The sequence below is a fragment of the Dasypus novemcinctus genome, chromosome 23 (assembly GCF_030445035.2).
Source record: "Dasypus novemcinctus isolate mDasNov1 chromosome 23, mDasNov1.1.hap2, whole genome shotgun sequence".
Classification (NCBI taxonomy): Eukaryota; Metazoa; Chordata; class Mammalia; order Cingulata; family Dasypodidae; genus Dasypus; species Dasypus novemcinctus.
In genome coordinates, this window is record NC_080695.1 from 9,951,363 (window position 1) to 9,968,945 (window position 17,583).

General features: G+C 53.1%; 1 protein-coding gene across 3 annotated transcripts in view; it reads right to left on the bottom strand.

Moving 5' to 3' along the window:
* The window catches only part of LOC101413726 (transport and Golgi organization protein 1 homolog), a 170,561-nt gene that overhangs the window by 116,610 nt on the left and 36,368 nt on the right, over positions 1-17,583 (bottom strand). For 2 of the 3 annotated variants that reach the window (XM_058285724.2, XM_058285722.2), the window contains exons 3-5: positions 15,744-15,861; positions 12,143-12,217; positions 11,860-11,985 (exon numbers count right to left, since the gene is read on the bottom strand). The gene's annotated coding sequence lies outside the window, so the exon portion shown is untranslated. The remainder of the gene's footprint in view (positions 1-11,859; positions 11,986-12,142; positions 12,218-15,743; positions 15,862-17,583) is intronic. The other variant, XM_058285723.2, reaches the window with a different exon arrangement.

The following is a 17,583-nucleotide window of genomic DNA, read 5'->3' on the forward strand; positions in this document are numbered from 1 at the left end:
CAAAAGCCTAGCACTGCACATTTCGTAATAACAAAAAATTGGAACCAACTTTGATTAGTCAGGATAGGGTGGGTTTTGCTGCACTAACAACCAACCCAAAAAAATCTTAGAAGCATCACTCAATAAAAGTTTATTTCCAGCTTAGATAAAGTCTGATGTAGATCTGGGCAACATTCCAGACCAGCTGCCCTGAGGGTGTTGGCTCAGCCTTCCAAGCTGCTTTGCTTTTATGGGTCTCCTTGTGGGAAAGAGGGTCCTGGACAAGCTTACATGGGGAATCAAATGCTTCAGCATTTAATTAAATGAAGTGGCACATATCATTTCCACTCACATCTCATTGGCCAAAGCAAGCTGCAGGCTATACTTAGCTTTAAGAGGCAAGGCAGAACAATCCTTTCAGATGCCCTGATAGAGAAAGAGGTTTAAATATTGGCAAGAAGTAGAAATGTCCATACAAGACCCAAAATCCTTAGGATAGAGAATATATTGTTGCAATTTCATTTGAATGACAGCTGCTTTAAAATGAACCAGATTAATATGTATCAATGAGGAGAGATCTCAAAATCGACATTAAGTGGGCATAGATGTAGCTCAGTAGTTGAGCGCCTGCTTTCCATGTATGAGGTCCTGGGTTCGATCCCCAGTATTTCCTAAGAAAAACCAAAACAAAACAACAAAAACAATAAAAAACATTAAGTATTAAATGCTAAGCTACAGAATTATATGGTGTTGTAGCAGTTTGACATGGTTATGAATTCCAAAAATAGATACTGGATTATGTTTGTAATCTGACCTGTGCCTGGTCATGGTTGAGTTATGATTAGGGGTATCGAGTCCCCACACTATAAGGGGTTGGAGTTTTGATGTTGGAGTTTGATGCTAAAGCTGGAGTCCCAGGGAAAGAGACAGAGCTGTTTGCCTGATAGTCTACAGCTGACCTTGTGGAGGAGAGGCAAAGCCTAGAGAACCTCATAGTCTACAGCTGACCTTGTGGAGGAAACAGAGGAGCTGAGCCCAGAGGAACCCAGGAAGCCTGAACTCTTGCAGACATCAGCAGCCATCTTCCTCCAACATGTGAAAATAGACTTTAGTGAGGGAAGTAATTTATGCTTTATGGCCTGGTAACTGCAAGCTCCTGACCCAAATAAACACCCTTTATAAAAACCAACCAATTTCTGGTATTTTACATCAGCACCCCTTTGGCTGCCTAATACAGGTGTGATCTCATTTGCAAAGATTTTTAACAAGTCTATATAAACAGCATACTTTATGTATATGTCTACATCCAAGAAGTACAAAAACATGGACTGGAGAGGGGTCACAGTCAAAAATGTTGCTTCTGGAAAAGTAAGGGGATAGAAAGAACGTCACCTTTTCCATAATGTTGTTATTTCTTTATAAACAATCTGAAGTGAATATGATAAAATATTAGCATCTATTAATTCTGGGTGGTGGGCACCTCAGTGTGTGCTGTGTTTTTGTACTTTTCAGGGTTTTATTGAATTTTTTTGAGAAATGATACAAAACTAACCAGTATGCTTACTAAAAATAGAGAAACACACACCACATGGCAATCACAGAAATAAAGAAGTGGCAGAGCGATGCTGGCCACCTAGGCTAAAGCCCATCAGGAATTCCATCAGGAATTCCATTGGTGTTGAGAGGTGTAACTTTCCCATGTCTTATTTTTCTGTTGGTGTCTTCAATCTCAGAAGCATTCTCTACCCATTAGCACACACATAACACCTCTCTCTCAGTTGGATGGCAGCAGATGACCAGAATTCTGCATTTTAATTACTCACAACCAGAGCCAATGCATACAGAATTAATGATGATTGGGAGGTTCAAATTATTTTCTGCAGAAGGGTAGAAAAGACATGAAGAGTTTCCCTCCCAAAACTTTCTGGGTACCTGGGTAAAATGGCAGCTAGTGAGCTATTTTAGTCAGCGAAGGGAGCCCATCACATTTTTCCTCCCACCCCATTCTTTGGTTTCTGATGGGCTTATGAGGGAACAGAGTCAGAAAGTGGAGGAGGCTGAGGGCTTCAAGGGTGGGAGGAGTTTTCAACCCAATGTCCTATTTGTTGGTTCCTGCCTTTACAGAGCACCCAGTCAGCTTCATCATGAGGTGGGGAGCCACTTAATCCAGGCAGACTGGGGCTGCCAAGAGAGTTAAAATTGCCGGCACTGTCTCTGGTCTTGAAGATGCATTGAGCATGCCGAGCCCCTATGAACCAGCTGGATTCCATCAAAGATCTAGAAAACCTTATCCCAAGTCAGATACGAGAAGCCAGAAAGAGCTACTGACAACAAGGGTCCTTTGGAACAGTCATCTCTCAATGACAGCTTTATGAGCTGTGCCTTGGGGCATGGGAACCCATGCCCAGTTGTCTGTGGTGCCAGTCACAGCACCCTGAATTTTGCCTGGTGCACAGAATGCTTCTGGTAAGAATTACTGAACCAAACCAAAACCCCAAGACCAGAAGCTGAAACTAGGTGATGCATTTCACTGATGACAGATGAATACATTTTCCATAAATTGGTTTGGGGGATTTATTCTCCTATATTCTGCAGTCTCTCATGTCAAACACAGCTCTAAATGGTGTCATGAATATTTTAGAACATGGCCCCAATTTCCATAACATGAGTACCATATTAATGGATACATTTTTGGCTGGATTTTATGTCTTTTCATGTAACTTTTTCCTTTCACTAAAGGTGGTTTACATGCACTACCAAATGCAAGATCTTTGTAAGAGCAGTTTCTGAAATTGGTGGACAGTCCTTCATTTGCCCACCCTTCCATCTTTCTTGAGTGTGCACTCTGTGCCACGTATCTTTCTCGGTGACAGGCAGATGGGAACGTCAGAAAGCACTCTCTTAAAACTTAGTTAGCACTCCAAAGATTGGGGCGAAGGCTTGGGTTTTGGGGTACACAGAATCCAAAGCATACCCTGCCCTTCCTCTACTTTATTGTGGCCATGCCTCTACCTGCTGCAACCCGATCCCCTCCTCTTGGCTGGGCTACTCTGGACTTCAGGTCATCAGGGAAAAGGGAAAGGCATGGAAAGCTGAGTGAAGGGGCAGGGGAAGTGACAGCACTATGGAGCTCCACCAATATGCACTTCTCCTTGGTTTTTGAGTCCACAGAGAAGACTGATTCTTGGTCTCCTAGAATAAGGCATGAGACTAGTTCTGTCCAATGAGATGTGGGCAGAGGTGAGGGCATCTATGAGCTGATCTACTCCTTTCCACTGTGTGCTCTCCTTGGCTGGCACATTCTCCTTTGTGGATGCACTCTTCTTCACCAGCCTGCTCTTCTCTGCTGCTCTTCTTTGCCACATGGTTCCTCTTTGCCTCTGTGTTCTTCTTTGCCAGTGCCTTCTCCTTCATTGCACACTCTTCTTTATCAATGCATTCTGCACTCTCTCTTGTCCTTCCATGGTGATCGTGGATGTGCATGGTGATAACGAGGATCTGGGAGACAGAAAACACTGGCAAACCTGAGCCAACTCACGGTCAACACTTGCCCAAGAGTCCCCTGCCTTGAGGCCAATTTGGTACAGTTGAGAAATTAGCTGTGGCTAGGTGAAGTCTCAGAGATTTGGAAAGAAAGTTGAGGAGAAGTCTGGAAGACCAAGAAGGCAGAATGCAAAGAAAGCAGAATGCACCAGGCAGAGGTCATCAGTATCTACTGAGGCCTTGGGAGGCTGAGGCCTGGCCAGGCACTGATGGGGCTTTGTCTGTGCTCAGTGACCATCATGTGCTCTTTCCATTTGCAGGAGCCTGTTCTAGTGCTCTTAGGCCTCCTCCAGCAGCATTTTGATAGGAATGAGCTTCTTGCTGTCATTTCTAAGAGTCAAGATGTGCCATACCATGCCCTGATCCACTGCAAAACCAGTCCAGGGGCATGGAGCCTGAGTGCCATTGGGCTCTCTCCACAATCACTGGACAAATGTTGAGAGCCCACTATGTGCCAGGCCCAAGGCTGTTTGGGCCTTGCATGGTGTGCAGCCCAGAGCTGGTGTTCAGCAAACACTTGCCGGATAAATGAGAGGTGGTCCATCTGGAGAGGGGTCACTCCTAAGTGAGGTTTGGACCCACACCTGGAGACAGTAAGGTCACTCTGGAGATAACAGGATGTGTGCCTTTATGCTGATTTTCTGCTGAAGAGTGGGATGTCTTCAGCATCTCAATCACCTCACGAGGATGGGGCAGGGCTGGGAGAGGCACCAGCCAAGGAGGGTCCCTGGGGAGCCCCACACAGCAATATGGGGGGGCTGTAGAGCCCGGATGGGACAGAGACTCAGGTCACAGCAAAGAATTCCAGTCTGGGCAGCCTGACATGCTGGGTGGGCAACTCCAATAGGGAAACGCAGGATTGATGTGGAAGTTAAAAGAGGAAGGCCATGGAGCTGCAGCCGAGCGAGGTGGGCATAAGGGAGAGACGGCGAGATGAGTGGGGGCCTGGCTGGGCTTGGGGCTCTAAATAACGCAGCTATTCATTCTCCTGAAGAATCGCTGCCTGGCTCCCACCCCTCGTCCATCTGCCATCTACAGAGGGGAGATTTTGGGAGCGTTGTTCTTGCACGACAGGGACAGCTGAAGGGCTGGAAGGGCGGACTTGCCCAAGAAAGGGCTCTTCAAACCAGAAGACACCAGAGGAAAGCTTCAAGGAAAGTGGGGTGCCCATGAAATGGCAATGGATTCACCAGTTCTCCTGACAATGGTGAGCATCTGAATTCACTGGATCCTGTGCCACTCAGGACAGCCCCAGGGCCATCACCCCTCCTTCTCCTCAGATGGGAGTCTGGGGACATTAAGAATGATGGGGATGACCAAATGCCCCATTGTTTAAACCAGGGCCTGTAAGTCTGACTTCCCAAGAAGGCGGTGAGGTGGGCCGACCCAATGGAGACCCAGTGGTGGTTCCCAGGTGAGCAGATGCTGCCCCAGAAGCTGTGCGGGGCCAGGCAGACCATACACCATGCAGGGCCAGGCCACAGGGCTGTAGGGCTTCTGTCACTTGACAGGGACCATCCTTTCAACATTGAACTCCAGAGCCTTTCCGGCTCCAACTCAAAGAGGCTCTTTTCAAGCTCTCCTTTGAAAGGCCCAGCGTGCTACCCCACAGGAGGGGAGGAGAGGGGCTCAAGGCAGGGCCTGTCTTAATTTTTGTGCATAGTTTTTTTGCCTCTCTCCCTCCCTCTCCGTTCCCTCCTTCCCTACTTCCCTCTCCTCCTCTCTCCCCATCCCCTTCATCCCTCCCACTTTCTCTTCTCCCCTCCCTTCCTCCTCCCATCCCATCCTCTCCCTCTCTTCTTTTCTCCCCTCCCTTGCTGTCCTTGCCCCACCTCCCCATTCCTTCCCTCCCACTGCCTGTCTTCCCCCCTCCCCCTCCTGGGTCCTCCCTCTGCTCCTTCCCTCCCCCATCCTCTCCCTTTGCCCCTCTGCCCTCCTTCCTCCCAGCACCCTAAGGTGGAAGGTGGAACCCTGTTCTCAGTTACACTGAGCCCTGACTGCTGCTGTCAGTGGCACAGATTCCCCAGCAGGGTCAGCTCCGGGCTGTCCTCAAGCTGAGAGCAGCTCTGGTGGCAGGCAGGGGTTGGGTTGCAGGGTCTGAGCATGGGGTCTGTTCTGGAGGACAGCAGGATGAAGGGGGTCCCACACTCTAGTAGCCCTGTGCTTGGGATTGGGGCTCCAGCCCTCAGGGAGCCCACATTGGGTGATGCTCTGCCGCAGTGTCCTGGGATTCCTAATTCTTTAGGAAGAGGCCCCATGTCTTCCTTTTGTCCTGGGCCCCACAAACTATGCAGCTGGCTCTGACTCCCCATATATAATTTATTTCTAAAAGCGTTTCACTTGAAATCTTTTCTAGAGAGCTGCAATTTGACTTTGCCCCAAGCCTGGCCTTATTACTGTCGTTTTAAGCCCCGTTCTCCCCTCTCTGCAGTAGATGCTCTTCCCAAATGGGATGCCTATGTAAGCAGAAGGCAGCCTCCTGGGGCCCTCCCCCGCCAACTCCCTCCAGTGATCGAGGACACGCTGTGGGCTCAGGGACCACTGCCCATCTAGTTGCCACTGAAGTTGGGAAATCACTAACTCTCACCTTGGAGCACAACACCCTCATCTGCCCAATGGGAAAAGTCGAAACCTCCTGGGAGATGAACTGTGGTGACTCTCAGGTCACAAAAACCACCCATGCACCTTGCAGGAAGTGCTCAGGTGTAAGGGCAGAAGCTCCCCAATCTCTGTGTGCTCATTTCCATGCAACAGGAGGATGGTAGTCTTCTTCTTTATTGCCTCTAAAAGAGTAGGAGGACTTTTCAATGAACCTGACTGAAAGGGCCTCCTGTGCCACCACCATGCCAGAGGTTGCCACCAGGGGGCAGCATGCTTCCTCTGTTGTGTCCCCAAGAGGGGGCCCCTGGGGCCCAGTCCTGGTGCAGGCTTGGGCGCCCTGGCAGAAGCAACTCTGATTTGTGCGGCAGCTGAGGAGCTGCCCCCGCACCTCAGGAGCCTCCGTGGGCTGCTGCATCCAAACAAACCCACACCCGTCTGCTCTCACCTGCCCGCTCTCCGTGAGATGGTGCCTGCAAACAGGTGCCTGGAGGCTCTGGCAGGATTCCTGACCTCTGATCAAGCCGTGACTCTGCTATTTCACCAGCTTTTAAAAAACGCATTAAGTCTAGATCACATACTCCAAGTCTGGGGTCGTGGAAACCGAGCAAAGTGAATGCTGCTTTCCAGGCCCTGTGCCTTCCACCAAATCATCCACTAGCACGTTTCTCACCACAGCCACGGGTACCTCCCAGTTCCACAGAGAAGTCACTGAGGGTCACAGCTGCCATGACACGTGGGCACAAATAGGAAATAAGGAAAAAAGGGAGCCAGCTGGAAGTTATTTGAAGCCACCAAGTAACCTGGCTGCAGTATGGTACAAGTAGGATTTTACATAATGCATAGAATAAATGCCTCTGAAAATCAATATTTCCAGCTAGATGTACAAATTAAATGATGGTGCTCAAGTATGAGATTAAAACAATGATCTAAGATAGAAACTGAGTTATATCACCCCATGCCCACCGCTGCAAATGGAAACAGAATGAATCGGTTCTCATTCCATCAATTTCCCTCTCCAAGCAGGAGGCAGGGATCTGGTCACAAAAGTGAAAAGGAAAGCTCCCCAATCCCTTTTCCAGGGAAAGACTGTGCAGCCAGATGCCTGTGTGGGGACCATGAGGCCCGGAGGTTCCTCACCCTGCCCCCCTGTCCTGTGGGAGCATCTGTTTGGGTCCCTACAGCTCTAACTGCTGCTGCAACTGCCGCTTTCCATCCTGTCCACTCCCCCCAGTGAAGGGTAATTACACCTCTGCACGCAGGGTCTGCAGCACCGGGAGTCCCCCAGCCAGGCACCCAATTTATTCCCTCTGAAGAGGGGTTGGCCTGCATCAGTGCCCTGAGATGCTGCTGGGTGATGGGAGAGGAGGGGACTGCCAGTGCACCCTCCTGACTGTAGGACCAGCAGTCACCCGTGGTTTCCAGGACAGATGGATGCAGACAAGTCAAGCCCAGCCTCCAGCAGGGCCACCTCCCCCAGGCCCTCTGCTCCCACCCGGAAGGATGAGGGGACTGTCCAGGGTGGCAGCCGTGCAAGTGTGGCTTGCTGGGGCACCCTGGAGGCAGGGCTCTGCAGCTCGGCCAGGGGTCTAGTCACTGGGTGTGCCCGCCACAGCCTCCTCTCTCATTGGATCTCATCAGTGCGTCCCCAGCTGCCCCACAGCATTCGCTGCTCTTTGCCCCTCAAAATTCACCCCGCGAGGGTTCAGCACTCCATGTTCCACACACCCCATGTTTCCTGCCATGCCACAGTCCCTGCCATGCCATGTTACCCACCACGCCACATTCCTTGCCACTCTATGTTCCCTGCCACGCCATGTTCCCTGCCACACTATGTTACCCACCACGCCATATTGCCCAGCTCACCTCCTTCCTCTGGGATGGGCCTCCTCTGAGCACCCCCTCCTCTGGCCTCTCTCAGGGGCTGAAGCTGCCACCCCTCGCTCTACAGCCCACTGGCCACCAGGAGCTGGTGGAGCTCCCTGTGGGAGCCACACACCTGTGGGCCTCGTCCCTACACTGGATTGCGCAGCTGCCTTCCTGTGCTAGCACAGCTGCTGCTGCTCCATCCATGGCTCCAGGCCTCCCCTGCCCTCCCCGTGAGAAGGGCCACACCCCCGGGCCTGCTGCCTGTGGTGCCCGCCTTCCCCGTCCCTCCCTCTCCCCATCCCGGAGCCTCCACCGCACCAAGCAGCAGCCGCCCTCCCTGTGCAGCGCCCCCTCCACACCCCTCCTCAGCCCACCACACTCATCTGAATCCCAACCCCTCACCCTCTGCAGAGGGGTGAACCGTGTCCCTCAAAAGACATGTTCAAGTGCTAACCCTCGGTGCCTCTGAGTGGGAACCTGCCAGGAATGGGCCTTTGCAGAGGTAACTGGGTGACCAACAGGCCCTGTGCCCCAGGGACCCCTGTCTTTAGAAGACAGAAGGACGGAGATTTGGACTCAGAGACTCGGAGGGAAGAAGGCGTGTGAAGACCAAAGCAGACGCTGGAGCTCACAGCTCCACGCCAGGAGGCTACAGGGGAGCGCGGGGCGGACCCCCTTGAGCTTGCAGAAGGAGCCGCCCTGCCCCCACCTTGACCACAGCCCTACGGCCTCCTGCTCAGTGAGGAGACACCTCCAACGTTCAAGCATCTGGGGACGGCAGCCCTGGGAACGAACCTGCCCCCACCTCTCTTACCTTCTCACTGCAGCCCCCCAGCTCCTGAGACCACAGGGGTGTCTTCCCAGCACACCTGCAGCATGAGAGCTCGTCCTCTAGAGCAAGCAGCAGAGCACCCACCCGGCTGACCCCCACTGCGCGCCTGCCTCACCCCTGCAGGCCCAGAGGCTCCCAGGTGGATGCTTGTGCTCCAGCTGGCATCGGAAATGATCTGGTTTTCTCCTCCAGAACTCTTTCCCCACCTTACTCTGTGCACACTTGGTGAATCAGATTCCCTTCTTCCTCCATGGCCAGGGTGTGGACCCCAAGGACCCTGGAGACCCACAGTGTGGGGACCCCGAGGGCCCCAGGAGACCCACAGTGTGGGGACCCTGACACCCCCATCAGACCCAGTGTGGGGACCCCAATGCCCCCATCAGACTCAAGTGTGGGGACCCTGACGCCCCCATCAGACCCACAGGGTGGGGACCCCAATGACCCCATCAGACCCACTGCATGGGGACCCCGAGGCCCCCATCAGACCTACAGTGTGGGGGCCCCATGGCCCCATCAGACCCTCTCACTTTCTGCAGTGGCCACAGAGCATGGCCATTTTGGGCTCAGGCCAAACAGCTGCTCTGTGAGAGGAAGGGGATTCGCCCTCCAGAGGTGGTGACAGGGCAACAGCTGGGGAGGTGCTGGGGCCCGTAGCCCCTGCCGTGCCCTCCCACCAACCCCTCTCGCCTCCAACTGCCTGCCTGTGCCTAGGAGCTGGTTGGCGCAGGCGTCCCAGAGGCTGCAGGTCCTGGTCCTCTGGCCGGGCCAGGGACTCACGAGCGCCCTTGTGCCCACCGAGGTGTGATGCAGGGGAGGAGAGCAGAGGGAGAGCAGCCCAGAGCCCCTGAAAGAGACTGACCGTGACCACAGCCACCTGCGCCAAGCAGCCTCCACTCTGCACCTGTCAGTGGGACGACCTCGATCGCGTCCTGGAGCCAGCCCGGGAGCACGTGGGGAGCGCATGTGAAGAGTTCCATGAACTCAGCACCTGGGGCTGCTGGCCTGGACTTGAGTGACGCGGGTTCCTGCAAGGCCAGGTCCTCCTTGGGTGTCTGCACCGGGGGTCCTGCATGGAGCCCACCGCGGGCAGGGTTGCTGCAATGCTCCACCTCATCCTCCAGGGTGGGCCAGGCTGTCCCTGGGGGGAGCCTCCTCCAGGCCAACTCCCCACAAGTGGCAGGATGGTTCACAGGAGACTCAGCCCCTCCCTCGGCTGACACCAGGACCCTCCTCCCAGGGAAAGCTTTCCAGGGCGTTAACGCCAAGCCAGACTCTGAGGGGCATCTGCAGGGGCCTGAGGCCCGTTTGCCTCCTCCCAGCTTGGCTCAGCCGGCTCCTCCCTCCAGGGCCACTGTCCCTCCCTGGCTGCTGTCCTTCCCCCTGGGCTGCTGTCCACACCTCCCTGACTACTGTCCCTCCTGCCATGGCTACTGTCCTGCCTGCCATGGCCACTGTCCTTCCCCCCCGTGGCCACTGTCCTTCCCCCCGTGGCCACTGTCCTTCCCCCCATGGCCACTGTCCCTCCCTCCCTGGCCACTGTACTTCCCCCTGGGCTGCTGTCCCTCCCTCCCTGGCCACTGTCCCTCTCCCCAGGGCCACTGTCCCTCCCTGGCTGTTGTCCCTCCCTCCCTGGCCAGCATGTTCCCTAAAGCCACATGATAGGAAAACAGAGCGGGGAAAGTGCCTTTTGAGGGAAATCACTTGATTCTTCCGGTGGCTCTGCCGCTCGCCTGCGTGCTCGGGTCTGGCTGCCTCTCCACTTTAAGTTTTCTAAGTATTTGGAAGCCTCAGGGCCTTTCCCAAACATTTCACCTCCCAACATCAAGCCCCCATCCTCCTCCCCACTTCCCACCCTGGCACCCCCAGAGAGCCTTTCTTGAATTGCTCCTCCCAGCACGTGGGGTTGCTGGCCCTTTCCTTCTTGACTTTACTGGTCTGGGTCATGTTTACATCACTCAGAGCAAAATCACACATGCCCAATAAGTGCCACACACTTGCCACGTTAACCTTGGATATAGCTCGGCCCAGCTCAAGGAGGATGATTTGCTGGACTGCAAAAGCAAGGCGCTTTCCTTAAGGAGGAAGAGAAATAAATCATGAAGATGCAATTTAATGTATTCAGCAGCTGATTCTTTCAAATTCCCTTCACCAAATAAACCCCAGAAAGTCACTCCACATTGAGACCCGATCATCCGTGGTGATAAATGTAAATGGAGGAAGTGCCGTGTGCAATGCACTGTTTAAACTTTTACACTGCATTCACAGTGCTCCAAGTTTAAGTCTGAGCTATTACTATAACTGGATTTTAATAAAGACAGAAAATTGTCTAGAGCTTTATTTCTTGCTTGCACCACATATGAAAATAAGATGCATGAGCTTCTCCACTCTCCCCCACGTGTGCAAGTTGCTAACATAACTTTGGAGAAGACTCCCTTCCAGGCCCTCTCCTCACTCCCCTCTACATCTCTGCAACTATCGGACACTTGTAATAAAGTCACTTAATCTTTCTGCTGTTATTTCCACTTGGCATTCTTCTGGGGAACACGCAGCTCTCAAATCTCAGGCAGCACGAGTTACATCATGATGCTTTAATTGCTTTTGTCTAATTCAGGCTCTGGGTTTCAATATCATCTCCAGACGCCCATGTCCTGCGCATCTGCATTTCTTTCTCAATGTATGAATAGAATGTCCCCCCATGTTATTAATATGGAAAACTGAATTAAGCCTGGGGCTGCTGCGTGGACCCGGGGGTGTTCTGGAACAATCAATAAACACATTCATCTTCAAGCAAGCAACGTGATGACTAGGTTTTCCTTGGTACACGTGGGGCCGGCAGCTTCTGGAGTGCACAGACATGCTCCTTTGCTCATTCTTTCCTGTTTCTTTTCCTGAGCCCTGCCCCGTGGCCCACAGCCAGGCCCAGACCCGATGGGGCACGAGGAGGTGGCCAAGGTGCACGCACCCCAAAGTGAAAGGTTGGGCCCCTGCAGTGTGACTTCTCTGGAAACACAAGAGGCAAAGCAGAAGAGGAGACTCACCCTGGCAGCCTTTCACTCCCTCGGCTTTGCGTCATGTTCCTGCTGATTGGAGTCCAAACGGTGATACTGGGAGCCACAGGCATCGCTGACGTTTGGGGCCAGGTGGCTCCTTGCTGTGGAGCTGCCCTGCAAGGGCAAAGGCCGAGATGGAAAGCATTATTGGCGTGTTTCAGATTCATTTTGAACCACCCTTTTGACAGTCCAGTAACAAAATGACACAGTTGGTGACGGTGTTAATTTCACTCTCCCACTCCTCCCTCCATCCAGGTCTTTGGGACACTACCTTTGCATAAAGTTTGGAACATCCCCCGCTGAGTTGAGCCTGAGCAGTTAGTGTCTTGTCGCAAGACTGTCCTCCCTGCATGGACGAGAGCAGACACGCACTCAAAAGAACTTCCAGGAGAACAGCCCTGGCCATATAGCTTAAGCAAAATGCTAAAAAGTGCAACAACAAATGCTGAGCCGGGCAATGAGGGTCCTCGGAACATGCTCAATGGCCCACTCTGTGGCGTCTTCTTTTTTAGTCCCATTAAATCAGACACTTCTCCTAAACCAAGTGCTCGGGGATGGTGTGGTGAGAGCAATTAAGGTGCTGCGTGAGAGATGGAAGATGGCTGCGTATCTTACAATCACCTCTGTGCCCAGATCAGGGGGAAAGTCACCCTCCATCGCCAGTAGGCAGGACCCCCCATGGCTGTGGCTCTGGGACCATTTAGTCATCCATCAGACTTACACATTGCAAAGGCACTGCGGTGATGGTGTCCCAGTTAAGGCCGCATGCCTGCCCTTGGGTTTGCACTTGGGAGGAGCTAGACCCGCTCTCTGTGCCACATGGGCTTCCTCCCAGCCCCTGCTCATGGTGGGCTGGGAAATCACAGCAAAGGGACACTGTGCTGGCTATGTGGCCTTGACAGAATATCTCCACCACGAGCAGCTGTGTGATCTTGGACAGTTTCTTAACCTCTCTGGGCCTCTCTTTGCTCCCCTGCAAATCAAGGGTGACAATTTTGCCTTAAGGATGCAATGGGTGTGTGGACATAAGGCAGAGGAGAGGGCCATGCCCATCGCCAGCATCCACTGCCAGTGTTACATTCCCTAAGTTGGAAAGTTTCCGATGATGCTTACAGCAGGGTTTTCCCCAAGCCTCGCTGACGTTTGGGGCCAGGTGGCTCCTTGCTGTGGAGCTGCCCTGCACCCTGTGGGATGTGCAGCAGCCTCCCTTGACTTGACTTACTGGATGCCAACACCGCCCAGTTGTGACCACCCAGAATGTCTCCATTCATTGCCCCCCGTCTCTGGGGACAGCCTCGCCTGGCTGAGAACCTGTCAGGCTTGCACGGCTCTGCATGTCGCCAGTCACTGGGGCAGGACACCTCTTCAGGGCAGGGGGAGGGACCAACCCCAATGCCATCTCGGCCATAAGAGCACCTCAGGAGACAGTGGGAAGAGGGCAAGGTCTCGTCTGACGTGGAACGGGGGCCCTTCGAGCGAGGAACCTACTGAACTTCAGGCCAAAGCCCACCTCAGGCCAAAAGAAGACACGAGCACCCCAGAGAGAGCCCGCAGGCCACAGCCCCAGAGTGGGTCCTTCCCCAAGTCGGCCACAGGGAGCAGAGCTACTTCCTGATGACCCTGGTGGGTGCTTCCTGGGGCCAGAGACTCTGAGACACTGAAACTAGACCATGCGCCCACACTGGACATGAGGACATCCAAGATGGCGAGCAGGTGGGGCGTGCCCCACTGGAGCTCAAGTGCAGCAATTTCCACATCTGGCTTATTTCCTTGCCCTTGGGGTGAGCAAAGATGTTCAGCATTCAAATAGCAAAATGCCTTTCACTGTGAGAACTAACAGCAATGCCCCATGAGCTGAAAGCAACCCCAGTGCCCACTTTAGCCCCAGATCACCCGCCAGGCTGGATGACATTAAGCCAAGGACTGATCAGAATGAACCAGTCTACTGAGCAGGGGCCTCACCACCTCTTGGAGTCAGTGACTCTCAAGACAAACGTTCCCTCCTGAATTCACAGCAAAGTGTGGCCTATGTCTGTCCCACCAAGTAGAGGGGTCTGGGGCTCAAGACTGATGCTCTCTGGCACCCGCGATCCCTGCTCATGCACTCACCCAGGAAAAACACCCAGGTCGCGTGTTCCAAAGAAATGTCATGTCCATTTCAGTAACAGCAGCAGCCCACTTCTTCACTTAGCCCAGCACTTTTTAGTTCTTATTTTAAAGAAAGTCCTTCCTCTGAAATCAGATCTGCACCCTGGGCCATGTGAGTTCAGAAGCTGCTCATGCCCATCTGACCATGTCAGGCTTAGGACTCAGAATGGCCCTGCTTCTTCTTCAGTCTCAGTTAAGCTCTTAGTTTTCCTGAAGGACCTCAACCTGACCACTAGGGCCTAACTGCTTAAAGCAAATTGCTCCACTCATAGCCAGTACCCAGCATATTTGCAGTCAAGGCTCATGCAAGAGAGCACACATGAGAGCAAGTCCACAAGGCACCTTCTGTCTGATTCTGATTAAGGTGCTCTGGGCAGAGCACTGGCCACAGTATTTACACCATATCTGTTTTTCCAAGTATTTGAGATTCTCTCCTAGATCAAACCCAACCATTCAAGAAGGTTTATTTAGTTTACGTGCTTTCACTGGGTTGTATTTCAGTGTCATGCCTACTGCTTTATGGAAGAAAATGGCCCAATACAAGGACATGGCATTCTCTATCACATTTTCTTTGGAAACATTAAGATTTGTCTATTAGGCTATCTTAAGATTTGTCTATTTGTCTATTATGTGCCCTAATAGAGGAGACACAAGATGGAATAATTCCTTTATAAGTTAGTTCTGGTAAGAATATTTTCTGTCAGGAAAAAGAAAGAAAGAAAGTTTGTCTTTTATGATATCTGGAAGTATTTCACAGGGTCATGTTTCCCTTTACTCTTTGGATGCCAGAAAGCTCGTGGCCAAGAGTGAAGCTCAGCTCTAGTGCTTAGAAAGTGCACAGCCTGGGGGTTTTGGGGTGTCTCAACTCTGGTGCATTTCTAGAACTACACTGTGGCTTTGGGGCCCTGGATTCTCGTGTTCTTTCTTGTTTTCTGTTGTTGTTGTTTTTTACACTTCTCTGTTACTAACAGCCACCTTGGCACAGTGCAGGCATGTATGAACATTTGCTGCAGGCATACCAAATGGCCTGGCTTGACTTCTTGTGAAAAAGGAGTCAAGATAAGTGAGCTCACAATTATGGGAAGAGGAGAATGCCACAGTGCAAGATTTGAGGTAATATTGTCACGTTCAACTCAGGTGCAAAGGAACATTTCCCAACCACAGACAGAGGATGCTGCCTCTCAAAGTCCCCTTTCAGTGAGCTGTAAACAACTTCAGCTCATTGTTCTTAACATTTTCTTTAACCATGGACACCTCTGACCAATTGACAAACCCAAAATGAACCCCAGTTTCATCAGAAGCCAGCCCAGGGATCACGCTGGGAAAACAGGAAGGAGGCAGCTGGCAATGGTAGACTTGTAAATGGATGCTTCCATGTTAGACTCGAGAAAGAAGGCGAGCCAGACCTCCGGGTTGCTAAGATAGGAAAAGCACCATGCAGCACACAGGTTTTAAAGTAGAAATTGACATTCCGTGCTCCATCTCCTCTGATGGATTCTGCACCGAAGGAGAGTTTACTGGCTTTGTGCTGGCTTCTCCATCTAGAGTCCACACCAGCGCCTTCTCGCCTGGCTCACTGCTTAGCTGTCTCACCCTCCCATTTCCACAAGTTGATCAAGAGAGAGCAAAGCTTCCACTGGAGGCTAGAAAACATACTGTCACTCATGTGCCAACCAAAGAGCCATGGCTAGGAGATGTGCCGAGCCCAGGCGGAGCCCGCTTACTTTACACCGGATCGTCCCATAGTGTCCGCAGAGAAGCTGCGGTGTAGAGATCATGTTCTCGCGGGCGAAACTCACATGGACAGGGATACGTGGCCCAGCAAAGCAGCGGATTGCTTACCTAGAGAGGAGAGAACACAGAAGCTTTATTAGTGGGGCAGAGGGGACAGCGGACAGCATGATGGCAACCCTGCACCGACAGGCACTGCGCACAGCACACCACCCTTCCCTACACTCACACCATGGTCTGGTCACTGTACCTCACAACAGGCGTGGGCACTGGGACCGGCGTCCCTGGGTCACCAGAAGTGGGTGTGTGCCTCGACCAGGCCTCCTCTGGCAGAGCCACCTGCCTGGACTCCCAGGGACCCAACAGGCTGCTAGGGAAGTGCCTGCAGCTGTGGCGCCCAGGAGGACACATGGATAACTCGGCCCTGTCTCTCGCACAGCCTCCTACCCTTTACCCAGTCTTCCATGTGGAAGCCGGAACACGCACCACTCATGCCTCTCTGAGCTGCCCGAGGACCAGCGGCCCCAGCATGGAGAAGCTGCAATGCCGCGGGGGCGTGGGGGCCTGCCATGGGGTCAGAGGTCCTGTTCTGGCCAGTTAAGTCCTCAAGGGGATCAAATCCATGTCAGGGTGGAAAGGTCTCTCTTCCCCACTGTACACACGTGACTCCCAGAGACTGGGCCTGAGGATGGCAGCCTCTCCTGGGGAGACTGGGCTCACCCTGGGCAAAGTGCACTGCTGGGGACAGTTAAATGGCCCAGGACCTCGGGCGCAGCGACTGTGCGCTCCCATCTCCATGCCACGGGAGCTCCTATCCGCATCAGAGGCTTCTCCAGAATTCCAGGCCACGGGCAGTAGGACAAATACTCAAACCAATGGTTTTGAGAGAGCACAATTGGTCACGACTGAAGATGGGCACAATGCTACAGTGACATCTGACAGCCGCCTTGGCATTCTAACGCACATCATGACAGGACGACAGCAGGATGACATGGAGCTCTCCTCCCCACCTCTTGAGGGGAAGAACACACACTGCAACGCGCAGCCGCTCCTCTCCTTCCTTTCCACCTCGGCAAGTCCATACGTGTCGTTCCTTAAGTCTCTGCACGGCCTTAAGTCCCTGGTTATGGCCTGGGCCAGAACCCAGAGCCCGGGCAAGGCCAACTCCTCCAGGACAGGGTCCTGAACCCCACACCCCCCATGGGGTGCAGAGCATGAGTGAGATGCTGCAGGCTCAGTCCCCACAGGCACCCCAGCAGCAAACATGGGTGACGGCATTAGGATTTGTACTTATCACATGGAAGCACACCGTAGTGCCATCCCGGCCTCACTCCCTCCATCTCCAAGCCTCTAATATGCTCGGTATTTGACAAACACCACAGTGCTGTAAACAAATTACTGGCACCCATGTCCCCGCTGAAGCCCAGAGGGCATTCAGCTGGGCTCTTGACTCACCAGGGGTATCCCAAGGGTGGTGGCCAAAGCCAGGGATGTCCCATGGGCAGTGGCCAAAGCCAGGGACCTCCCATGGACTGTGGCCAATGCCAGGGATGTCCCATGGGCAGTGGCCGATGCTGAGACGTCCCACAGGCAGTGGGCAACTTCATGCTGATTGCCATGGGCACAGTAAAAAGGAAAGTGATGGATACTAAAGAGCATCACCCTGGCCCCGTGGACAGGGCCCGGCCCTTCTAAAGGGCCTGGGGTGGCTCTGCCATCTGGCCTGCCCCACCCCCTCAGAGCACATGGAATCAGCCCCCACAGTCTGTGGGGGAGGGGCACAGGCAGAGATGCTGAAGAGCCAGGAGAGCCAGGGGCTTCTGGCTCCAGGGA